General features: G+C 42.8%; 2 protein-coding genes across 18 annotated transcripts in view; both read right to left on the reverse strand.

The window, feature by feature from the left end:
- Positions 1 to 26,943, reverse strand: part of LOC133118954 (NACHT, LRR and PYD domains-containing protein 12-like) — a 687,468-nt gene that overhangs the window by 379,745 nt on the left and 280,780 nt on the right. The gene's annotated exons all lie outside the window — the stretch shown is intronic.
- LOC133119267 (NACHT, LRR and PYD domains-containing protein 12-like) overlaps positions 1 to 26,943 on the reverse strand; it is a 116,576-nt gene that overhangs the window by 70,825 nt on the left and 18,808 nt on the right. The gene's annotated exons all lie outside the window — the stretch shown is intronic.

Genomic DNA, 26,943 nt, shown 5'->3' on the forward strand with positions numbered 1-26,943 from the left:
TGGCTTCCTAGACTTTAATTAGCACAATTCTGGTTCTCATGTTGACAAACGCCAATAACACTCCAAAGCAGAAGTGCACAACTCTGGTCCTGGAGGGCCAGTCTGCGAGCTGATTTCCGTTCCAACCAATTACCTTCATTTATTTTTCTGCCAGCTCTAGAAATGGCATTGGTTCACTCCTGTACTTGAGCACAGTACAATCTTTAGGATAAACTTGCAGTCTGAAGTTGTAGCTGCTTCATATACAATCTTACGAATTTCAGCACACCTCGCACCCTCCGGTCGAGCAGTGGGTATAGCTAGCGGGTGACCTCTGCTGGTCACTCGAGGTAGCCGGACCCAGTTTTTGGCTGAGCTTCTTCACAGCCAAGTGTTTATAAATTATAAGAAACTAAAACATATCTTAAAGAATAATGGGTAAAATATATCACTACTACCACAGGCTACATATCACAGTTCACGTTATCTTAATCTGAAATTACAGGTCACCAATAGCCTATGTGTTTACGTTCTCCCAAACAACAAGTTGCTGAGACGTTGCATGGAAACTTCTGTATCCACTGTTTGTCTCTGTCGGAATTGGCGTTGAAAAAGGAACGTTATTGCATCCATATTGACTGCATTTTGGGTAATTTAGCAAATGCCAGCCTCACAGAGAGCCTCCACGCAGTGCAGAGATGGAGGAGGAAGAAGCCCATGCCCTAATAAACAAATCAGTTCAAATTGACGCAACAGCAGTTCCCAGCTTCCGAGAGGAGCTTAGCAGAGCATTGGTGTCTCTTCACACGGACTGGGAAGAATCAGAGTCCAGAGTCCCACATGGATAACTGATTATATAAACCAAATTGTTTAATTTGTACAAAGTCATATTAGAGTTATTGTTCAATATCATTAAAGTGAAACATGAATCTTTTATGTAACGCTTTGTAAAATATTTTTAAATACTAAGTAAAGTTATCATTACCATATGTTCTTTCTTTCTTTCTTTCTGAACAAATTTCTGGTTAATGGCACTACAAGATTAAATGTGATGTTGGTAGATTTTAATGTAAATTTAACAAAATGCTTAAGAATAAAGGCATGTATTAGGGATTAATTAATCATATTAAAATGCAGCAGAAGCTTCCAAATTGTGTCAGAAAAAAGAGGCCAGTGGACATTATCTGAACCCCCCCCCCCGGACGGCTACTTTTTCTCTTTGGCCGATGACTTACATTTTTAACAGTCAATTGCTAAATGTACTTATTTTATTAATGCTTGTACTGTACAGCGCTTTGAGCTTGGGAAAAGCGCATCACAAATAAAATGGGCGGCCTGTAGCATAGCGGTTAAGGAACATGACTGGGACCCACAAGGTCGGTGGTTCGATTCCCAGTGTAGCCACAGTAAAATCCACACAACTGTTGGGCCCAAGAGTAAGGCCCTTAACCCTGCATTGCTCCAGGGGAGGACTGTCTCCTGTCCTGTCTTGGGTGTCTGATTTGTGGTACTGCTGCTGTCGGTTGACACTTTCCTCCCACACTGTTGCTGGTTCACCACAACCAGCAGAGGCACTGTTGCTAGAAGTTGTAAGTGCGGTGGGTGCACAACTGGCTGAGGCAGCAGTAAGTGACAGCCCCTTATTATTATGGTGCTTGGCCTACCGCCTGCCTGCCTGACTGATCAGCCTGTCACTCTTCATCCATTCTGCTGCAGATCCTGACCACAGTTACCTCCTTAATGCAGCCAGTTCAGTGGGTAAGCCCTCCACTCTCTAGCTGTGCTGACGTGTTGGTGGGGCTAGCAGTGTTGACCTGGGAGCTTGGCTGATGTGTCAGTGGAGCTAGCAGTGTTGACCTGGGAGCTTGGCTGATGTGTCGGTGGAGCTAGCAGTGTTGACCTGGGAGCTTGGCTGATGTGAGAGCCATAGTTTCAGGAACTCAAGGTAAAAATGGAACAGTGGAATGTCCTCTCTGGTAATCATTTAATTTTCTATTTACCCTTACCTAACAACCCCCAAGGGTGGGGGTCTAAATTCCAGAGGCTAGACCCTCAGCCTCTGAGTTCTCTGCCGAACTGAGATTCAGCAATAATGCTCATGCCGAGAGAATATATTGAGTAATGGTGGCGCCGGTAAGAGGCGAGTGTTCCCGAGGTTCCCGCATGTTTCAAAACCAAATTTCTACATTCTAATCTTAAATGGAGTCAGATAAACGAGTAAAACTATAGTAACCACTAAGCTTACAATATGGCCCCGTTTGAGAACGGAGAATATTAAGAATTGTACTGATCCGTTTCAGGCCAGCCATAAGCAGGATATAGGGCAGGTCAATCCATATCCGACCCGTGGCAACGGACCCAGTATATTCTTAAACGTAATTGTGCTCTGTTCTTGGACGGAGGATGATAATTAAAATCTCTTATTTGCTTCACAACAGCCAAGGAAAAAACTTGTCATCCCTTCACCCCCAGCTATTCCCTCATTGGTCTAGCTGTGCGGGTTCTACAAAAGACTTGGTGTCCCAGAACCAAGGATGCACTTCGGATTCTGTCCGAGCCTGATTTCAGCTCCTCCAAACACATCATCATCCACACAGGCACAAATGACCTGAGGGAAGAGCAGGAGAGGGTGGGGGCTCTGCTCAGGAGAGTGGCAGAGAGGGCCTCAGAGAGCTTCCCCAACTCCAAAATCACCATCTCAGCCCTCCTGCCCCGCAGGGACTTCCTCCCCCTCACTATACATCTCCAGAGGCTGCGCTCTGCTACCCAACATGCACCTGGCTCATCACCCCACCATCGGACCCTGGGACCTGCACGACCAGGTGCACCTCTTCAAGTCAGCAGTCGGGGAGTTCGCCAAGACACTGAAAGACGTGGCACTCAGCAGACGCTCTGGCAACAAAAGAAGAGTCTCCAGCACCGCCCAGCAGAGCCCTCCTGCACCGCCCAGGACCCCCCTCACCACCCAGCCCACCTCAGACACATCGCACCCAACAAAGGACCGGGATACCAACCTCACCCAGCCCACCTGAATGCACCACCCCAACCAAGCACACTACCCACACCAGCCCAACCAAGCACACTACCCCCACCACCCCAACCAAGCACACTACCCCCACCAGCCCAACCAAGCACACTACCCCCACCAGCCCAACCAAGCACACTACCCCCACCAGCCCAACCAAGCACACTACCCCCACCACCCCAACTAAGCACACTGCCCCCACCAGCCCAACCAAGCACACTGCCCCCACCAGCCCAACCAAGCACACTGCCCCCACCAGCCCAACCAAGCACACTGCCCCCACCACCCCAACCAAGCACACTGCCCCCACCAGCCCAACCAAGCAAACTGCCTCTCACAGACCCACCAGCCCAACCAAGCACACTGCCTCTCACAGACCCACCAGCCCAAACAAGCACACTGCCTCTCACAGACCCATCAGCCCAGCCCCGGCCCGACTCACCCCCCCAGGACCCCGCCCCACAACACAGCCCACACAGCTACGCTGAAGCCCTGCAAGGCCCAAATGACTCTGAGTACATGGGTGAGATCAAACAGCTGCTCATGTACATCTGTACAAAGCTGAGTGGATAGAGGGAAAAAAGATATTTTAAATAAAATGTTTTATATATAAATATTAATATATTTATTTTTTAATAAATGTATATTGCCATATTCTTTAAATACTTATATATTGTTGATTAAGGCGGAGTTAAAAAGGTTTATATCCCTTCAGCCTGAATATAATACATTGTTTCTTTTCTATATTGTTCGTCTCATCCAAAACAATTGTAATCATTAACAGTTACCACAGTATGAAATCTATTTAGATTAGCGTGTGGAACATCCAGGGACTGAGCTCTTCAATTTTTGGTTCAAAGAGCCAGGCCCTGGAATTCAAAGGAAATATAAAAAATATTTACATAATTATTTTACAAGAGACATGGTGTCTGGAAGGTGCTGTCACTCACTGTCCCGCAGATTACAAGTAAGTTATTGTGCCCTCACAAAAACTATGTACCATCACTCAAGACTCAAGACTCGAGACTCAGGGGGACTAATAATCTGGTATAAATCTGAACTACAAAAACGAATTGAGCCCATAAAAAAAGGAAAAAATTACTTCTGGTTGAAAACCAAAAAATAATTTTGAACCAGATGTGTTTCTCTGTGCAGTCTAAATTCCTCCTTCAGAGTCCCCTTATTTCTGTGAAGAAATGAAGTCATTTCCAGGCCCAGGGGAATGTACTCATTTGTGGGGATCTGAACTCCAGAACCGGAACCCTGCTGGATTTCACCAGCACAGAGGGAGACAACTACATTAGCGGCCAAAAATCCTGCAACAATTGGAATATCCTCCAAAGAAACAACCATGACAGGGTTACTCCTGCAGCTCTGACATAGCCTGAGTCTGTACATTGTCAACGGTAGGAGACTCTTTAGGAGGATACACCTATTGCTCACCTCTTGGCAACAGTACAGTTGATTACATGGTCACAGATGTAGACTCCTTCTCTTTCAGTGCATTCACAGCGAAGCCACTAACCCCTCTGTCTGATCACAGCCAAATTACTGTGTATCTGAAAAGGACAGAAACGAACACCACACACACACCGCCCAGTAAGCTGTTCAAACTTCCAAAATCATACAGACGGGCCGAAAACAGTCCAGAACAGTTCCAGAAAGCAATTGGCACCCCAAAAATTCTAACATTATTAGACACCTTTCTGGAAAACACATACGCTCACAGTAAAGAAGGCATAAATCAGGCAGTGAAAAATATCAATTTTATATTTGGGAAAATTGCTAACATATCTGAATTGAAAATATCAAGTAATAAACAAATAAAATCCAAAGACGACGACTGGTTTGATACAGAATGTCAAAATATAAGAAAAAAACTGGGAAATTCTTTATTGGAGATGACCCAATCTCAACAGTGTCCGAGCAGCCTGTAAAAAGCCTCGGAAGGTGGTATGATGCCAGCCTGAAAGACAAAGAACAGGTGCAGCAACTGCGGAAGGAGATCAGTAATGGGCTGCGGGCCATGGACAACACCCAGCTGCCTGGAAGATTAAAGACCTGGTGCTTGCAGTTTGGACTTCTACCCCGGGTGCTCTGGCCCCTCACAGTCTATGAGGTCCCAATTTCAACAGTGGAGAAACTGGAAAGAGGAGTCACAGGCTACATTAAGAAGTGGCTCGGAGTCCCACGGTGCCTTTCCACCATAGGCCTCTACGGAGATTGTGCCCTCAAACTGCCTCTCACTAGTCTCACAGAGGAGTTCAAGTGCGCTAAAGTGAGACTTCAGATGACACTGAATGAATCCCGAGACGCAGTAGTGAGTAACACCGCACCGACCTTGGCAGCAGGCCGCAAATGGAGACCAGCCAGAGCAGTGGAGGAGGCAACAACAGCTCTCAGACATGCGGACATCGTGGGACATGTTCAGCAAGGAAGAGGAGGCCTCAGGTTAACAAGTAACCGCCCAGCTTGGAACAGAGCCACAGCTCCAGAACGGAGGAAGATGGTGGTGGAGGAAGTACGCCACCAGGAGGAAGCCGCAAGGTGGGCTAAGGCGGTCTCCCTTGTTAAACAGGGACAGTGGACACGGTGGGAGAGTGTGGAGAGGAGGAAGATCAGCTGGAAGGATTTATGGGACATGGAAGCGAGACGACTTAGCTTTATCATCAGAGCTACATATGACGTCCTTCCAACACCAGTGAATCTTCATCAATGGATGGGTGAAGATCCAGGATGTGCTCTCTGCTCCAGGCCAGCCTCCCTCAAACACATACTTGCAGGGTGTAAAGTCAGCCTCACCCAGGGACGTTACACCTGGCGTCACAACCAAGTCCTAAAGAGCCTTGCCTCCACCCTGGAAAACAAACGAGTCGCCACCAACTCCCTGCCACTATCAGCATCTGACCCCCGGCAAACAACCATCTTTTTCCGTGAGGGGGCTAAGGTAATCAGGAGCAGCTCCACACCACTGGAGCAAGGCCAGCTTCGCTTAGCCTGCGACTGGAAGATGCTGGTTGATGTCGGCCGGCAGCTCGTATTTCCTCCAGAGATTGCAACCACCACCCTGAGGCCTAACATGGTACTCTGGTCCCCTTCCTGCAGGAAGGTCTTCATCATTGAGCTTACTGTACCCTGGGAGGACTCCGTGGACGAGGCTTATGAGCGGAAACATCTACGCTATGCCGAGCTAGCTGCTGAAGCACAACATCGCGGCTGGAACACTGAAGTCCGCCCTGTGGAAGTGGGGTACAGAGGGTTTGTGGCAACATCTACCACCAGATTGCTCAGAGACCTGAGAGTGAGAGGCCAGAGCCAGCGCCTAGCCATCAAGGCCTTGTCGGAGGCAGCAGAGAGAAGCAGCCAGTGCATTATTAGCCCGGGCTTCTGGTGCATTTTAAAATGTTAAATGAATCTCTAATACATGCCTCTATTCTTCAGCATTTTGTTAAGTTTACGTTCAAATATGCCGACATCACATACTTGTACTGCCATTAAACAGAAATTTCTTCAGAAAATATGGTTGATAACTTGTTACTTGAATTAACAAATGATTCTACAAAGCGTGACATAAAAGATAGATGCTTCACTTTAATGATATTGAACAATAACTCTAATATGACTATATACAAGTTAAACAATTAGGTTTATATATTCAGTAATCCATGTCAGACTCTGACTCTTCCCAGTCCGTGTGAAGAGACACCAACACACACACACACACACACAAATGCACATACCCTGTACACACACACGCACACACAACTGCACATACTCACACACACACACACACACACACACACACACACACACACACACACAGAAACACATATGCACGTTGTGGCGCCCCTGCTCCTGCATGTTGCACCACGTGGGTGGAGAACCCCAGAAGGACCCGCACAATGCAGCCACGCAAACATTACGCATTAGGAGAGGTATATGAAGGACTCTATTTTCCTAGAGAGGTGATGGGGAGATCAGCACCCTGGAGAGCGATACCTCTACCTGCAGTCCAGGACCCCGGACAGCGCACGTGAGTGAACCTGGTGGAAGAATACTAACCCAGCTGCAGCCCTTTTCTCTACTGAGCAGGGGAAGAGATTTAAGGCGTGGTCGAGGCTACAAACAGAGTCAGTCGGCGCCTATCCTAAAAGAGGGAGAGCCAAGAGAGAGAGGAAGCGCCAAGAGAGAGAGGAAGCGCCAAGAGAGAGAGGAAGCGCCAAGAGAGAGAGGAAGAGCCAAGAGAGAGAGGAAGAGCCAAGAGAGAGAGGAAGAGCCAAGAGAGAGGAAGAGCCAGCGCCGAACCGGACAGAGGACGGAACGTCTACGCCCTGCCGTACCGACCCCACGAACCGGCCCTGAAGGAGACCCCACCTTCCCCGACGGCAAACCCAAAGACCCGGAGTCTGACGCCGGACACGTGAGCCTAATAAAACCCCAATCGTACTTACCCTGTACCTCTGTGCTTCCCCCCAGCCCTGACATGGCCCAAGAGGGAAGAAGGAAGGAGGTTCTGGAGCATACCCCGGTCCAGGAAGAACTTGAGTTGATTTTGCCTGAATGGCCCCTTTTATTTCTCCCGTTTTTCCCTACCCTTGCCCTGAGGGGGGCGCTATCACCAATACCCCGAAAAAGATAAAAAGATTAATTTTTTCTGATAATTGCTGACTCCTGTGTCTGGTTTGCAGCTGGGCCCACCCACTACACCTCAGGATCCACCCCGAGGCACCACACTATGCATTTATACATCACCCACTACACCTCAGGATCCACCCCGAGGCACCACACTATGCATTTATACATCACCCACTACACCTCAGGATCCACCCCGAGGCACCACACTATGCATTTATACATCACCCACTACACCTCAGGATCCACCCCGAGGCACCACACTATGCATTTATACATCACCCACTACACCTCAGGATCCACCCCAAGACACCACACTATGCATTTATACATCACCCACTACACCTCAGGATCCACCCCGAGGCACCACACTATGCATTTATACATCACCCACTACACCTCAGGATCCACCCCGAGACACCACACTATGCATTTATACATCACCCACTACACCTCAGGATCCACCCCGAGGCACCACAACATCAACTAACATACACAGAGCCCCCTACACATATACACACTAATATACATACACACACACACACATACTGTGCAGAAGTCTTAGGCACCCTCCACTTTATTATATAAATGCTTATTTTTTGTGTGTGTTAGTTTAAAGAACACATCCAAATATTAATTAATTTTCCAAAATAAATAATTTTAAAGACATTTCACAATATAATTTTTAAAAGTAACAAATTACGCTAAGTAATTGACTACTTTTTACCTAAAAACTTGATCAAGGCTGTCTGAGATCAGGAGCAAGGAGCCAACCAAAGTCTGCAGAAGAACTGTGGCAAGTTCTCCAACATGCTTGGAACAACCTCCCTGCTGATTGTCTTATAGAACTGCAGGACAGCGTTGATCTCAGAGAAGTGATGCAGTTTTAACGCCGAAGGGTGGTCACATAAAAATATTGATTTTATTAAGTTTTTAACTATTCTGGCAAATGTATGTAATGTAATGTAAAATGTATAGTGCGTTTATTTAGGACCTTTCATTTAATTATTTTTTAAATTTTTCTTTCATTTAAAGAATCTTACAAAACAGAATGTTGTACAGATGCCTAAGACTTTTGCACAGTACTCTACATACATACACATACACAAACCCCCAAACACATATACACTCACACACACCCTCACACACACACACCCAACCCGCCACCTCACACACACACATACCCACACACACATACACAAACCCCCCTACACAGATATACACAAACACACAAACACTCACATATCCCCCCGACCCCCAACACACATAAACACATACTGTGCCACCACACACACACAAACATTCATACACACATACCACCCCACCGCCACCACACACACACCCCACAAACACACACTCACTTATCGACCCCCCCACCCACAAGACACACACTCACATACACTACCCCCCACCAACACACACTCACATACCCCCCCCCCCCCACACACACACACACACACACACATACCGACCCCCCACCCACACACACACACACATACCCCCACACACACACTCATACACACACAGCCATTGAATACCTGCATAAATAAAACCAGAATGTTATGCTGTGGTCTGGGTGAATGCTCTTTTCTGGATGGCACTTTGCCCCATCCGTCACCCTCCCCCTACCTCTCCTTGTGCTTTCTTCAGACTGCAACAGGTCGAGAAGATTATAAAAAATAAATACAATAATCACAAAATAAATGGTAAATGGCAGGCATTTATATAGCGCCTTTATCCAAAGCGCTGTACAATTGATGCCTCTCATTCACCCATTCATACACACACTCACACATCAACGGCGATTGGCTGCCATGCAAAGCCCCGACCAGCTCGTCAGGAGAATTTGGGGGTTAGGTGTCTTGCTCAGGGACACTTCGACACAGCCCGGGCGGGAATCGAACCGGCAACCCTCCGACTGCCAGACGACTGCTCTTACTGCCTGAGCCATGTCCCCCGTAAGAAATAACATCTTCGAACTAATATATTGATTGAGGTCCACTGATTGAAGTTTTTCTATCTGTATCTTCATTACTGAGCTTGCTAGTTTGCCAATCTGCCGCTGTTAGTTTTCTAGTTCTAAAAGCCACTGCCTTCAAGGTGTCACAGACCTTGGAGTATTCAGTGACTGATTGTGGTAGACTAGCGCCATCTACAGCATATCCAATGAAACTGTTACTGCGGAAATCCACAGAATTCCACAGAATTCCACAGGAGAATGACTCCCTGTAGAATGCCACAGTTTAGCACTCATTTTAAATGACTCCAACTGCAGGTGAAAAATATTTAACTGGAAACTCTCGCAACAAAAAATTCTGTTTCTTTAAAATATTTTAAACTTTAAAGTTTTAAATCCCTCATACAAGCTTTTAATGCTTTATAAATTGAGAAGGGCTTGATTAGGGTGAACTGTGATATTCTGGATTATGTCCTGTAAAAATGTGGAGATTATGGAGAAGAATACATTCTTTGAAATGGCATTTACAATTGTTCATTTATCAAAATGGGTGAAATAACTGGATAAAAATGACCCTGTAACATTACTCCTTCTCCTGCTTCATGTCTTGTACATTTCTGTTGCCTCATTTATCAAACGTGAGCCAAACAAACTTGACCTTGAATCATTTGGAAATGCATTGACACAAATAATGAGGGATGGATCAAAGCTTTCAGTTTTGTGGTTTTATTGTTCCATCCATTCATTCATATTTTATTTTAATTTGCAGTGGCAAAATTATTTTAATAAGCCAATTGAATATTCAAATTATTTATCATATAAAAAACACTATTGGATTCAACATTAAAATGGGTGATGATTAATTTGGGTAATCCTGATAAATTCATGCTTAATTGGAATTGAATATGAATTCCATAAAACGCGTAAACAAAGTTTGCTATAAATAAGGCGTACCCGTCATAGCTTAGATAGTCCTCCAGAGTGCGACATGCGACCAAAACTCTGTCTGCCTGACATTTAGCAGGTCTGTCTCTATGTGACTGCGGTGCCCGTTACACCTGTCCCCAGCCCTGAAAGGCCCAGCCCAGACCCAACATCATCGGCGGAGGTAACCGCTCCACCACCTGTCTCCCCTGTCCCCGGGAAGATGCTTAATCCTGACCTAACATCTTCATCTGACTCCGAGCCAGAGCCAGAGCAGACCACATACAAAAATGCCAAAATATACTGCCTTTCACAAAGAATGGCCTGTCCAATTTCCGTGGCTCAGATATGATAAAACGGCCAACATTATGCATTGCATTTATTGCAAAGAGTGCGGCCAAAGCATGGCTGGGAACAGTGCTTTTGCTGTCGGAGCATCAACGTTCTGAATTGAAACGTTAAAAAAGCACAATGTCTCCAAGAAACATGTCCTGGGCATGACAGGTGCGTGGCGGGCAGAGGAGCCCCCCTCCCCACAGCGTTTCAGCGCCAGGCAGCGGAAAACCGAAGCAGTGAGGAGTCAAAAATGATAATACAATTTAACACTGCTTAGAATATAGCCAAAGAAGAGCTACCGTTTACTAAACTTAAGTCCCAGATCATCCTTCTGAAAAGGAACGGGTTAAATGTAAACCCATTACAGCCATGAAACTGCCTGTGCCCAGTTCATTGGGGTGATCGCAGAAAAAGACGTCTGTACAAATCGTGGATTCAATGTCATTCATGACTGATGGAGAAACAGACATTTCCACTAAGTGTGGGAGTGTGAGATCGTCTAAAGCCGCATCTTGTACAACGGGAGACCGGCCAACATATTATTGGTCACATCGAGGTGGAGCATGGCCATGTTATACATAGTAACCCCAGCTCAAGTAAGCAGAAATAAGACATGCAACACATTTAAACAGTCATTATTCAGACATGAATAATATATGATTATGATTCAATAAGCATCTATAGGGCCCTAACTATGGAATCTGGCATTTCATATATTCTGTTTGATTTTTTCATGATCATTTTCTCTGTTTTAAAGCCATATTGTCCTGTGGATGTTTACATAAAAACTCTTGTAGTGGCTTAAGGAGATCACCACTATCTCTTAAAAGTGGTTAGACGTGCTGTCCCACTGCAACATGTCCGGTTAGAAACACAAGAGGATGCCACTGAATTCAACACTTAATTTATCACTGCCACAGTTAGCACACACAGTTGAAGATGTGGTTCTGAAAGGGATAATTATCTAACCTGGTAGCATTATGTACATGTTTAACAAGCACAAATATGGTTATAACATGTGAGACATTATAATCTAATATCAATAAACATGATGCATCCACCTCCACACTGTATTAGAATATGGACACTTAACCATTCCACAGTCAACACTGCCCTCTGCTGGGTTCAAGGAGCGACATTTCTCACACCTGTTGGCTGACAAAAAGGTGTACAAAATTGCCAAAAAGTCATAGAAATAGGTGAAGGTATAACTTTGCAAGCTAACTTGCCACATGATTGTAGTTGAGTAATAATGAGTAATAGATGTGAAACCTGTGTTTAGGCTACTGTAGCTGTTAAAATAGGCACAGAGAAAATAAAGCGGCTGTCAGAGGAACCAAGAGCAGACTCGGGGAGAAGGTGAAAACAGGCAGGCTTTCATGAACAGTGGGCAGATCCAAAACACAATCCAGAAACAGGTAATGGTCAAAAATCCAGGCAGACGGGTACATAAAGGGCACACAGAAGAGTGGTCGGATAACAGGCAGAGTTCACACAGTCCACACAGACGAAAGCACACAAAAAAAAAAAAAACACAAAGTCCAAAGCCAGGCAGAGATCAAAAACAGGAAATCCAAAATCAGAGCAGACCAGACGGAATTACAGGGGTGAAGGCATGGGGTACAGGGGGCTAGAACCGGGACAGGAAAATTCAGGGACAGACTCAGAACACAGGGTATGGCGAACTAGCGTTGAGCAAACAAAACATCTGTTGCACATATGTGTCTAACAAGTAGAAACAAGAATCAGGCGTGTGAACTGGGGAACAGATAAGGAACAGGTGAAATAAATGACAAGAGACAGGAAGGAAGTACACATAAGGAGTGGGAGGCGGAGACAACAAATGGAGCACAGGTGAAACAAACAAATGAGTGAATGGAGCAGGAAACAGGCTACGGAAAGCACAGAGGTAACAAAAGCTTTAGTCTTCCCCGGTCCTGACATTCCACTGCTTAGCCCCATTTTACTCCGCACACAGCACGGCTCCGGTGTGTATACAGCACCTAGGACACCGCAGAACATTTTACACCGGCTCCATTCCTTTCTATCCCTGTCCTATGTGGCGCATACGCAGTGAAGTAAGCCAATTAGAAACAAATGATGTTTACATGTTAGTATGTTTACACTGAATTTTGAAAGACAGTCATTTTGAATTTTGAAAGCGTCTTTAATCTTTTCTCGGCCATCTCTTTAAATTGCCTGAAATTTAATTCCTTACTCCTTCAGGTATTTTAGAGGCATCAATTTATGCTAATCGTGCACATCAGTTTTTGTTTACGACTGATTGGTATTCATCAGCATACATATGCGGATATGAAAAAAAGCTGTGCCGACGCATTTGATAAATCCGGTGGAATTTGTTAGTTTGGTTCCCATAACACATAAATTTAGACACAAATTGGCAAAAATATTGTATGAATGGGTGAATGAAGAAGCATCAATTGTACAGCGCTTTGGATAAAGGCGCTATATAAATGCCAACCATTTACCAGAAAAGCCTAGCCGAGTCCGGTTGCTTTTCCTGTCGGTCCTCCACATTCTTCTTTGTTGATGGAACAGCCTAGACTACGCAAATGAATGCAAACTGCTGACCATGTCATTGTCACAGCCCTTTTTGACTTGCTGCAAAATAAATGTTTGTGGTCAGCTTCATGTCTTTTTGTTTTGGTAAAGCCGCCCCTTCAGGAAAAGTGTGTATAAGAGTCTTACTATGTCTGATTCAAATCAGAAAGCCGGTAAGCTTTCTCACTTTGTCATTTCTTTGCAAATAAATACGAAAGTTAAATAGAAGAATAAATTGTGTTTTTACTGGATCTGTTTCATCAGACGATGCTCATCTGTGATATCTTATTTGTGCATGTTAAAAAGGGAATTTTTCCCCGCACAGTTTGCCGATGAGGATGGGATCGCTAATGTGGTTCTTCCCTATACAGAACAGTCTCGGAGTCTGTGACATGGACAGACAGTGTACACTGCCAGGGGTTATAGTCCCTTGAACCGAAAAACCCACTCCACGAAGGGATTGTAAGCAATCGCCTATGGGGAAGGATGATGGTATCCGGTCCAGTTCGGAGACGTTTATGTGTGGGGTAACCAATACGCGATCCTAAAAAACTAAAGAACACTCAGGTGAGGCCATAGTAAATCACTAAAAGGGACCTCGTTTGACTTGGGGCTGACGGGCCCATCACTCAGGGAGTGATTGAAACACAAGAGCCGGTATGCTCTCTAGAGCCGGTATGCTCTCACTAATACTCTGGGACTGGGTCCCAAGCGCTGATAGAAGTAATAGTTAATAGTTAACTATTAGAATTGATTGGTCTTCATGAGTAAATACGTATAAAAAAGAACTGAGCTCTAAAGTAAATTACCTTGTTGTGTAATATGGTATGTTTTGTTGTCCATGAGAGTGCAAGCTGAAAACAGGCCAGTGTGATAGAGGCGTTGTGTAGCGGGTCTGTGTGTGTGTGCGCGCATGTGTGAAAGTGTCGACATTGGAGACAAATTGTATTTTAGACTCTGATTAGATCAGGTGCACCTTAAAAAAAAAGAAAAGAAAAAGTAATTCAGTAAATTAAGTTAAAAAAAAAAAACTTGCGCATTAAAATAAGTAAAAAGGAAAATTATTAATAATAAGGTAGTGGGGTGAGGTAATAACCATGAGCTCAAAGAGTTCAAAGAGGCAAGACCCAGAATTTGCGGGTCCTATGAAAATAATGCATGACAGTATGGGTCGGCAACCACACACCAGTGTATTATTATTTTATACTGTAAAAATAAATGTAAATGTAAATATGTTTGGATTTGTGGAGAAAAAAAAAAGAAACAATGTTAAGACAGAAAAAGCAGGCTAAGAGGGAAGAGGGAGATACATCTGCAGTAAAAAAAAAATAATAATAATTTTTTTTGTAATTTTTTCAATTTTTTTTATTCAGTGTTACCTCCTGTTGTGCATTTCAACTGCTCTTTTGATCCAAATTTAGCATAACTCGCCAGCATATACAAAATTGACCTGGACCTAGATTACCCTGCGTGTCCGCCAGACCACTATCAGCAACACCCGGCACAGCTGCCCCTGCACCCACCCACCGAGGAGCAGAGTCCAGTGCTGCGAGACCCCCACTTTCCAGCAGTGGGGCTGCGGATAGCGGAGTCAGGCAACAGCCTCAGCAAGCCCAGATTCCACGGGAAAGGTCATTTCCACCAAGGGTGAACTGCACAGAATGCCCAAACCCCAGAGTGGGTCAGGAAGACCAGGGTCTGACGGTCCTGCAACTCGTCTCTGGAAGCTGTCAGAGTTGCAGGCCGTGTGTGAGGACCTGCAGATCCTAGTCAGGTGGTTGGAGAAGGTTTGGTGAAACTGTTAATGATGTTCTTGAGAGACTTACACAAAAATATGATGCACACAGCGGAATGGAGAAACCTGGAGATAACATGCCAGTCTCACCCCGTACAGAACCCAGCTGACTAACTGCTTCATGGACGGTTTGCGGAAAGAGCTGGCTTCAGCAAAAGGATACTGGACTTTGGGAAACGGCTCCCCAGGGTAATGTCACGATCCAAAACCCTGGTGGCTGCCCCGGATGGAATGGCTGGACTCAGATGCCACAGGGCGCTGGTGCTTTCCCGAAATCCTGGCAGCCGAACTGGATTGCAAGGACAATGAAGGTGTGCAGGGCGCATGCACGGGGTGGTGAGTCCGCGGGTTTTCTATATCGCACGCCTGCAAATTCATTACCAATCGGGTTGTTAAAAGTAAATAGGCGAGCATTAGTTATTGTAAATATGGGGGCTGGTCATTCTGTAATAACAGCAAAATTGTGGGGATCAAAGCCTCCACCTTGTCACCTCCTATGGTCAGTCAAGATGCCGGAGGAGGTAATACAACAGAAAAGTTTATAATTCCTTCATTGGTTCAGGATAACAATGCGGGTTCTACTATCATTTTAAAACATGCATTTATATTCTCTCCTGTATGTCTGGTAAACCTGCTTGGCAGAGATATTAGGATTGGTTGTAGAATGCACAAATGACGGTTTAACAATTGGTAGAATTAACAGTGTAGAAAACTTTGAAATGTACTTCTATGCGTGGGATCTGGACAGATGCCCAGGCACAGCTAAAACCAGGTAAATATGCCAGTGATTGAGGAACTAGGATGTAGCAGAGGGATTGAGAATGTGTAGAAGATTGATGTAAAAGATGTATTGAACAGAAGAAAAAGGGGTTTGAGTACCTTGCTCAGACACAGGACGAAATGAGGCACTGGTGAAAAGCCAGTGAGAATTAAAAGAAAACTGCATGTAGGGAAGGAGTAGAGTTTTTGAAATTAGGAGAAATGGTATGGTGAAACAAAATTGTGTACTAAATTGTTTTTGGTAGGATAAGATTTTTGCATTGTCTGTACAATTGAGCTCAGCACAACAGCCATTTTGTACCATTTTGGGAAGCGTACCCCATGTGTCTCTGTGTAAAGCCTTAACCAAAAAATGGGAGGACACAGGACCCTGGGTTAAATTATGTTTGGACTCCAGACTGGGAGGAGAGGAGAACTCACAAAATATTCTCCCTCTCTGTGTGTTAATGCACACCAGTTTCCAATACAATACAATTCTGCTGTAGAAAAAAAAAAACCACAGGTGTAAACACTGTGCTCCAGTTTTATCTAACCTAAACTACTAGTGTGGCCCAAGTCCCGGGCAATGCAAAACATTTCACTGTGATCAATCTTGCTAATGTTTTTTTTTTCAGTATGCCGCTTGATATTGATTCCCAGTTCTGGTTTGCTTTTACGTTTAAGACAAAACGATACACCTGGTCTAGACTACCACAAGGGTATTCTCTGCTGTTCTGCAGGAGAATTCCAAACAGTTCCAAATACTAATTCGGTATGTTGTTGACATTCCCAATTCAAGATTCGCTCAATCTGCTAAAATTCCTAGTAACAGGGCCGCAAGGTCAAACAAGAAAAACTCCAGTTCACCCTGATTGAAGTTATATATCTAGGCCACTAAATTTCTAAAGCAGGAAAATATTTGGGAATTGACAGAATCCAGGTGATTCTCGATTCTTCTAAACTCCAAAGTAAAAAAAAAAGGCATGACAGGTTATTGTAGACAGTGGATCCCTGACTACTTGACCCACGGCCCAAATCTCTCTGCTAACGATAAGGTTACATGGACAGAGACTGCTGGCATGTATTTTCAGAAATTAAAACGAGAACTGACATCAGCCCCGACTTTGGGCCTTCCTGACATTAACAAACCCTTTCTTTTGACTATGAATGAGAAGGCTGGTTATATGACTGCTGTTCTTCTGCAAAAAAACATGGTAGAAACAGGCCTGTTGCATATTATTCTCAGAAACTTGATGCTGTCGCTAGGGGTCTCCCCCCTTGTCTGCGATCAATTTCAGCAGCTGCTTCTGCTGTAACGGCTTCTGCATCGATCGTTGCCTATCACTCATTTTTGGTTCCTCATGCAGTAGCTGAAATTCTGCTAAAACAGAAAACTACTCCTTTCTCATCAGCCCGATTTCCGGGTCACTTGTTTGCCCAGGCTGCTGAACTTTTTTTTTGCTCTCAAATGCGCCTGGTATTTGTCCCATGGTAAAACTGTAAATATTTTCACTCGGGGTAGTGCGATTCTGGAACACTTTGGGAACCCAGAGGTTTTCTTTCTTCTTCAGGAAAAGCTATTCAATATGGACATTTGGTGCAGAGCCTCCTACAGGCCATTCTTTTGCACAATGGTAATACGTATTTAATATGCACTCATATCAAAAGCCATATTAATGTGATAACCAATGAAAACGTGATTGGTAGCCATAAATATGAAATATATAATATATGCACTATATAATATACGTTTTATTAAGACACATTCACTGTTAATTGTACTGTATCCTTATTCCTGTTTGTATGCACTTCAGAAAAAGACCACTAGAGGACCCTCTGGAGCTGGAATGGTTCGAGAGGGGAGCAAGGGTTTCAGGTGTGGGTCCTGCGGGCCCTCGAGGAAATGGTGGAGGGAACATGTATTTTAGAACCACACTGATTCCACAATACTAAGCACAATTGGTGCCAAACCAATCAGAGTTGACTTATCTTCATCACGTATTGAGAAATCATTGTGGCGGGAGGTAGACGGGGGGCGGGAATAAGCCCGTCTGAAACTGTATAAAAGATGGTGTATAGCTGAATGATGTGAGGTCACTCTGCAGAGTCACCTCGGCTTCATGGTCTGCGTGAAAAATAAAGTCTGATATTCTGGAAGATCCTGCCTCATCCTTTTTATTAAATCTCAAATTTAATATAATTAAGTCTAAATTCTTCAAACCGGTGCACTGCTACAGGAAGAAAATCCAAGGGGAAACACTGTATTCAGTTGTGTCCTTTATTTATTAGATATGATTTCATAATAGGTATTATAGGTTTCTAAGGGTGTAGACACTGATGCTATAATACTTCACAAACATATCACTAATACGACATATTGTAAAATAATTAAACCACATACGTCATAACTCTTAAACCTCCCACCCAAAGCTCATGCACACATTATGCAGCTTGCTGACACCCCCAGACCTATTGTTCTGCCTACTACTACTCAGACCTCTTCACAGCAGTGACTGATGGGCCAGTTCTTACACCGAGGTCACTTCTACATCTACACTGGTTTCAGGTTTCATTTGGCGGTTTGCTTCTGCATCAACACAAACTGAAAAGAAAGGAAAACTTGGTGCTTTTAAATATTTCCTGTCGCAGCGGGTAATCTGGTAACCAGAAAACAATGATAGTGTTGGCTTCTGCTTTTGGATTTCCTCAGAGCAATAGAGAGAGTTGTGTCAATGGACGGTGAAAACACTAGGCGGTCATGTGGTTCATGAAGGCTTCAAATAGTTTCAAATATCATCGGTTAACATTAAATTAATGAGGAGACGTAATTTAAGCAACAATAGATTCGATTACATGCCATGCATTTTTAAATATGGTCTTTAATTTTTTGAAATATGAAAAATTCTACAGGTCACAAACACAGACAACAAACAGAGGGCTCCACAACATTTAACAGCTGGACAACAATAAACGGTGGCAAAGACATTTGTGTGTGTTATTTTAAATGAGCGATGTAACTGTTAGGGTGTGAATACGGAGTGGATGTGTTGCGTGTGTTTGCTCTGGGAAACGTGAGCTAGCAGCCGGGTGTGCACCCCCAAACTTATGCACTCTATGGAAATAGTGATATGAAACCGAAAATGTGATATGAAAAGGAAAAACAAACACAAACACCGTATGATTATGGCGGTTTGGTGTAGGTAGTGTCCCGCTCACAGCCAGGGACAGAGCCCTCTGGCACAAAAGAGTAAAACCACACCACCAAAGCAGTCCATAGTACCGTCATAACAGTTTCATAAAATCCTGCGGGAAAAATGTAATCCCATTCACAAAAGCCAAGATAAAGGTCACTAAAAATCGTCTGGAAATTCAAACTCCCAGAGACATTCATGGCTACTGTTGACATCACATCAGTGTAGCCCATGTCACTGGCTTTTTAGAGTGGTGTGACATGATTCTGTAAATGTGGAAAGTGCACCACTGAAGGAAAAAGGTTAGGAAACGCTGGACTAAAGTCACGGAGCAGTCACAGCAAAGATGTTGAAAATAACAGTAAACTGAAAGAGCCAGAAATCAGAGTGTTTTTTAAGATTCATTTATTGAATAAACCAAAGACCTTAGGTGCAGCAGTGGGAAATGATTGAAATAATGCACTGTAGCAACTGTAGCAACAGTAACAAGCACTTTAACTTAAAAAACTGCTCCAAGGATAAAAGTAAAATACACTGATAGGCTGATGTATTGGATGGCTTTGAATTATCTTGGAAAGTAAGAGCATGCCATTTGTCTTTAATTTAGCAGAACATTACATTACATCTCAGTTATTTAGCTGACAGTTGATTAGACAAAGCAGGAGCCAATCCCCTGGATCAATGTGGGGCTAAGGGCCTTGCTCAAGGGTTCAGCAGCAGCACAGATCTTACTGCAGCTTCACTGGGGCTTGAACCACCAACCTTCTTGGTCCCAGTCAAGCACCTTAGCCACTACGCTATAGGCTGCCCCCTAAACTCAGGCTGAAGTTTTTGACTGGACTGTGATTAACTCATCTGTCACTAGCTGCTAAATCATCCCCGATTTTAAACATTACAGTAAATTGATTTGATGCGATATACGGGTCGGAGTGTAGGTTTAAAAGCATACATTAATTAAACAATGAGCTATGCAGTTCAGAAGCGTGCTTACCTGTAGGTCTATATAAGGCAACTATAAGGTTGACAGTTGCCGTACAAAACCGTAGAAGAATCACAGAAAGCATAAAAACAGGGAAACCAGAGATGCCAAAAACAGGGACCACCTCCGAATCAGTGCAAGTAGGCAAGAGCACCAATTGGGACACAGCCGAGGAAAGTCCAAATGCCAGCCCGACTTGCTCATCCTGCCAGCTGAGAGAATGGCTCTCGCTTGTCCCGACTGCAGAGCTTCTCTACTCTAGCTCCCCAGTGGTGAAACAACCTCCTCATTGCTATAACAACTGGCTCACTCACTGCCCATTTTCTACCAGTCTGAAGACTCACCTCTTCACACTGTACCTTGACTCCTCTGCGGGAGTCTGCTAATCTATTGTCACTTATCTTCACCAGTCTCAGACTTAAGCCCAGTGTTGTATTATCTACTTTAATCTAGGAACTTCACATGTGTATTTGTCTCAGTACTGTAGTTCCTGACCTTATTACTTACAGACCTGGCCTATCTACCTTGCGTACTAGACTTATGTTCATTGCTTTATAACCGATTCTATGCAAACTGTACCTAATCGGACCTGTTCTGTTGTTTGTTCTATGAACTTGATTTGACCTTGAAGTGTCTGCTGAATAAAATGTAATGTGATGTTTGCGCAGAAATCACAGAATACGTCACTTCTGTGACAAACAATAATTATTAATAAAGAATATCATTATTTTACTATATGATTTTATATTATAGCCTACTATATACTGTAAAATTGAATTATCATTTTCTTCTTGTGTTTATAGTTGGAAAAGAAAATGGAAAGGATGTCTGTGCACCTCCCCATCATAGAACAAATGTGATCATTGCATTACCCATCTCAGAGCTACTATGGATCGCTTCTTCATCAAAAATTCTGTGAGACCACAATCTTCTCCTCCTCTGCCTGTAGTTTTAACTTATATTGATGCCAATTGCACAAGATAGTAGTTGGTGACTACAATTGGTTTTTAAAAAGCTGAAATGCTACTATGTAAATTTCACACATTCATTTTGAAAACACCCCTGCATTTTGCTTTTATTGCCCCTTTAAAAAACTGCACATTTCCAACCCCGATTGAAGGGTTTGTGTTTGTACTCACCCCAGTCTCTGCAGTTTACAGTGTGAGTCCTCCAGTCCAGCAGAGAGCGCTCTCACTCCTGAATCCTGCAGCTCGTTGTCTCTCAGCTCCAGATCACTCAGCTCTGAGTGAGGAGAACGCAAGACTGAGGCCAGAACATCACAGCAGCCCTCTGTGAGATTACACCAACCCAGCCTGTGGAGAAACCACATACACATGGACACACACACAAACATTAAAATTCACTGGTGATTGTAATAACGTTCACCTTGGCAGTTCATACATATGTCATTTCCTATGTGCCTATGCATCCCTGAGTGCTACATACAAAAAACAGGGAGAGGGTTGTGTAAATTACATTCATAAATTATTCTTAAATACTTTCATAAATTAATCCATCAAATTCTAAGGCAACTATTTAGCTTCATTAACCAAAAAAAGATAACGGTTTTGAACCTACTGCAAGGATTTAATTACCAAACATTGTCTCTATGATGATCACATGAGACAGAATCTGATTTGCAAACATGAATTTAATCTGCAAACACAAGAAACAGTGTGATATGTTCTTCGGTCAGCAAACATATATACATTTTTTTTAAAGTTCAACATTCATCATTACACATAAATGGATAAAAATTACTGTTCATGGACAATTATTTTTCTCCTAGTCTTGTAACCATTTATATAAGGGATAGGTCTGGTCCATTGTCTCCATTGGTCAGTTTGCTCCAAGCCGTGCCAATATCCACGATGTTCACAAATCTTTTAATTTTACCCTGCGTTTAGATCACGGTTATCTACTTTGTAACCTACATTAACTTAATCTTTTCATCACGCCGCTAGTAGCCTCCCAAAGTGAAACAAAATGAGTTATTTTGTCCTTTTACCTTCTAAGCGATTGTCCACCAAATCCTCTTGACGACGCTATGAATTATTTAAATAACTGCACGTTATCTGAATGTGTCCAGATAAACGTTTAAACAAAATAACTCGGTGTCATCAGGTGTAACGTAAAGTAGCAAGCTAGCTAACGTTAGTGCAGTGGGGATACATTATTGCAATACAATACCGTTGCTTATCAACCAATAAATACTGCTCAGGACGAATACATTCACCATAAAACATAGTTCCATTAAAAATACATTCATATAAAGTTTGTCTTGTCTTTCTTTTGTGAACATTCTAAAAGATAAATGTAATAATTGTCGTATAAAAGTGTTATGGAACTCAAACCTGTGGTATATCGTGGATATTGACACAGCTAGGGGGTGTAAATGGCCTAATCAACTTACCAAGTAATTTAAATATGATGACTTCTTAGTATTCTGGCCATTCATTTCGAAATATTCACTTAGCTAAATGGAAAACCACATTCAATTCAAAATTACGTTCTTCTCCATTTATCTATGGCCTAAGTGTGACAGTAACCATGACGACATTGTTTAAAACGTGGCGGAAGAGTCGGTCGGTTACCGCGGCTATGATAGCTGGTTTACTGTAAGCTTTGTTCATTTCATAAAAATACAATTGTACACAGCTTATAGCCATCACTCGTCAAAAAACGTTCGCCGCAAATTGTTCCCCTTCACTGTTGTTGGCTTTCACCCAATTGTGAAAACTAGCCAAACGAACATAGCTTAATGTTAAATTACCTCATGAAGTCTACCACTATCACAGACAATTTATATATGCACCGGTAAATAAAATAAAATACCAGTCAACAAAAGAATGTCCAACTTCCTAACCATTAATGATATTATTTCTCAGACCTGCTGCGAAACTACACCCGCTAACAGCTGAAGCAGAGCCAGAGGCGCTTAGCTACGTTCAATTTCATTTGCCAGGTTTCCACACACTTCTGGATTCCATTTAAATCCTCGTGAATTATTTTGGTAGATTCATCTCCAAATTTAACCCACTCTGAAATGCCTCCTGTAATTCTTACATCTTCATTTAGATAATGAGTCTTGTAGGACTATGGTACATTTTTAGACGTGTATTTTTTTAATATATATAAAATACATAGTAGGCTACTAAATGTTGTATTTCCAGAGCACTACATACGTGTAGAGATCTCACATACAATATTGACCAGTTAGCTATATAGTGATAATAAAAGAAACAAAAGACAAAATGTTATCCGATATGACCTTTGTGACAAACTAAAATACATGAACACATTTGCTGAAAATAAAATTTACTAAATATCATTCTAATGAAGATAAAAATCACTTTAATTAGCTTTTTTTTAACCTATATATTTTATTCTAAACGGGAAGATTTCATTTTCCACTGGCCCATAATCATTTTGAACCTTCCCCAATAATGCGGTAAGGTTATGTTCTAAATTTGATTTTCCGACTTCAATAGCTCTTCAAAAAACAGACAATAGTGTTATACAAAATAACCGTTTCGTAAGGTCAGAGAACGCAGCACAATGCTTTGTTTGATTTTTCATTGCAGGATACGGGTGTTATGACGAGGGACCTTCCAACATAAAGGCACAACATTTAATTCGTCCATTAAGCCCATTTATTTTTTAATAATATTTATATGTTCGCAAACATTCTTCATTTTTGTGGCTCGGACAGTTCATATTTATGGACCGTTCATGGTTAGAGTTCAAATAACCTGTTGAGGACCAGGAGGACGTGAGCATACGATCAATTTTATCAACTGAGAAAAAAAATTAATTGCATATCCACTGTGCATTGGATTACGGGTCAACAAATACAGTGGGAGAAATAATTATTTGATCCCTTGCTGATTTTGTAGGTTTGCCCACTTACAAAGAATGGAACTGTGTAGAATTTTAATCATAGGTACATTTTAACATTGAGAGACAAAATATCCCAAAATAATCCACAATAACAACATCATATACATTTTATTAATTTAATATCATATTTTCACATGAAATAAGAATTTGATCCATAGAACAATAGGACTTAATACTTGGTGGAGAAAGCACAGAGGTTAGGCGTTTGTTGAAGTTTTTCACCAGGTTTGCACAGATCTTGGGAGGGATTTTGGTCCACTCCTCTTTGCAGATCCTCTCCAAATCCTTAAGATTCCGAGGCTGTCACTGGGCAACTCGAAGCTTCAGCTCCCTCCACAGATTTTCGATGGGATTTAGGTCTGGAGACTGGCCAGGCCACACCAGGACCTTAACATGCTTCTTTTAGAGCCATTCCTTTGTTGCCTTGGCCGTATGTTTTGGGTCATTGTCATGTTGGAAGACCCATCTATGACCAATTTTCAGTGCTCTCACTGAGGGAAGGAGGTTGTCGGCCAAAATTTCCTGGTACATGGCCCCATTCATCCTCCTCTCAATACGGTGAAGTCATACTGTCCCGTTAGCTGAGAAACACCCCCAAAGCATAAGGTTTCCACCTGGGGAAGGTGTTCTTGGGGTTGTACACAGCATTTCTCTTCCTCCAAACACGGCGAGTCGAGTTGATGCCAAATAGCTCTATTTTGGTCTCATCTGACCACATCACCTTCTTCCAAGCCTCCTCTGGATCATCCAGGTGTTCTTTGGCAAACTTCAGATGGGCCTGTACATGTGCCTTCTTCAGCAGAGGAACCTTGCGTGAGCAGCAGGATTTTAATCCTTCACGGTGTAGTGTGTTACTGATGGTTCTCCTCGTGACTGTGGTCCCAACTGCCTTCAGGTCATTAACAAGCTCCTCCTGTGTAATACTGGGCTGATCCCTGATCTTTCTCATGATCATTGATATCCCACCAGGCGAGATCTTGCGTGGAGCCCAGACCAAGGGAGATTGGCGGTGGCTTTGTGTTTCTTCCATTTTCTAATAACTGCTCCAACAGTTGTTAACTTTTCACCAAGCTGCTTGCTTATTTTCTTGTCACCCATCCCAGCCTTGTGCAGGTCTACAATTTTGTCCCTGATGTCCTTAGACAGCTCCTTTGTCTTGGCCATGGTGGAAACGTTGGAATCTGATTGTGTGGACAGGTGTCTTTTATACAGCTACCTAATGATGTAACGAGTTGACACAGGTGTTTTGGGTAATGAGTTGAGATTAGGAGTGCATCTTAATGGAAAACTAACTGGTCTGTGGGAGCCAGAATTATTGCTGATTGGTAGGGGATCAAATACTTATTTCATGCAAAAATACGATAATAAATTAATAAAATTGATATGATGTTGTTATTGTGGATTATTTTGTGATATTCTGTCTCTCAATGTTAAAATGTACCTATGATTAAAATTCTACACAGTTCCATTCTTTGTAAGTGGGCAAACCTACAAAATCAGCAAGGGATCAAATAATTATTGTTCCCACTGTACACCTGACTATGCCTCACCTCTGCTTATTCACCCTGATGAAGGCCTGTGTGCCGCAACGCGTCGGTGCGTGTTTTTCATTTCTCGCCTATGCATTAGCCGTATAATAAAGGCTTTTTAAAGCACCCATATCAAGAGCGCCTTAGTAGCCATCCTTTTCTCAACATTCTCATCACCCTTGTTCCAAACAGCACCTTTGATTTTACGGTTTGCCACAGACGTACTGCTCTGTTTTCTCCATTGTATTACTGTTGTTCGTTGCTATAGACCTCCTTCTGCCACCAATGAGTCTATCCACTGCACTATAGCGAAATTATTTTGGTTGGTGATATGAACTGGGATTAGTTACGACCAGTGTCTGATGATTTTAAATCTTTCAGCTACTCTCATTGACTTAATACTGACGAATGTTCCTCACAAATTTTCTGCAAATGGTGCTTTCTGCAATGACCGAAGTGACCACTGTGCTGTTGCTACTGTTAGAAATACTAAAATGCCAAAGGCAAAACCGTGCATTATTCATGAGAAATCGAAGGCATTTTATTGAGTTTTTTTTTTTTTTACATGATTTCTTTCTTTTTAATTGGAGCAGGATAGAACTAATCCCTGACGTTGAAACAGCCTGGAAATTATTTTATGATGAGTTCATTACAATCATACATAGACACGCCCCTTCATGCAGGTACAGAGTTCAGGGGTGGGATGACTCTTGGTTTTCACCAGAGCTCTCAAGTCTTATTCGTGAACTTTATTTAGCCTGGGCTAAAGCAAGGAAATCAAGGTCTGATATTGATTGGCTTCTTTTCAGACAACTATGAAACAAATGCATTTCTTTCATCAAAAAAGTCAAGTCAGAGTTTTACTTGTCTGTTACTACAACAAATCTAAATGATCCTAAAAAAAAATTGAAATCTGTTAAGTCAATGCCCGTGAACAATAATTCATGTTTTACTTCCTTAATGAATGATTCAGTTGCTGTTCATGACTAATCTGAAATGTTGAACTGTTTTAATGAGCACTTCATATCTTCAACCCCACTGTTTGATTCTGTCTCATCTGCTTCCATACAACCCTGTGCTGATGAACCTGTGTATAATGGTCAAACCTTCAGCTTTACCCCCTTTCCAGTACAGGAAGTGCACAAAGCCCTTAAAGCCTTAGATCCAAGACACTCTGCTGGTCCTGACCGTTAGTTAGCTAGCTGTTTGAAATTGGCAGCTGACATTATAGCTGAACCTTTAACATATAGTTTGAATCTTACCCTGGAATGCCACAAAATCCCTATGTTCTACCACTGTTAAAAGGGGGAGATCAAAGTCTTTTAAATAATTACAGGCCAATTTCAAATTTGTCAGCACTGGCTAAAGTACTTGA

The sequence above is a fragment of the Conger conger genome, chromosome 19 (genome assembly GCF_963514075.1).
Source record: "Conger conger chromosome 19, fConCon1.1, whole genome shotgun sequence".
Classification (NCBI taxonomy): domain Eukaryota; kingdom Metazoa; phylum Chordata; class Actinopteri; order Anguilliformes; family Congridae; genus Conger; species Conger conger.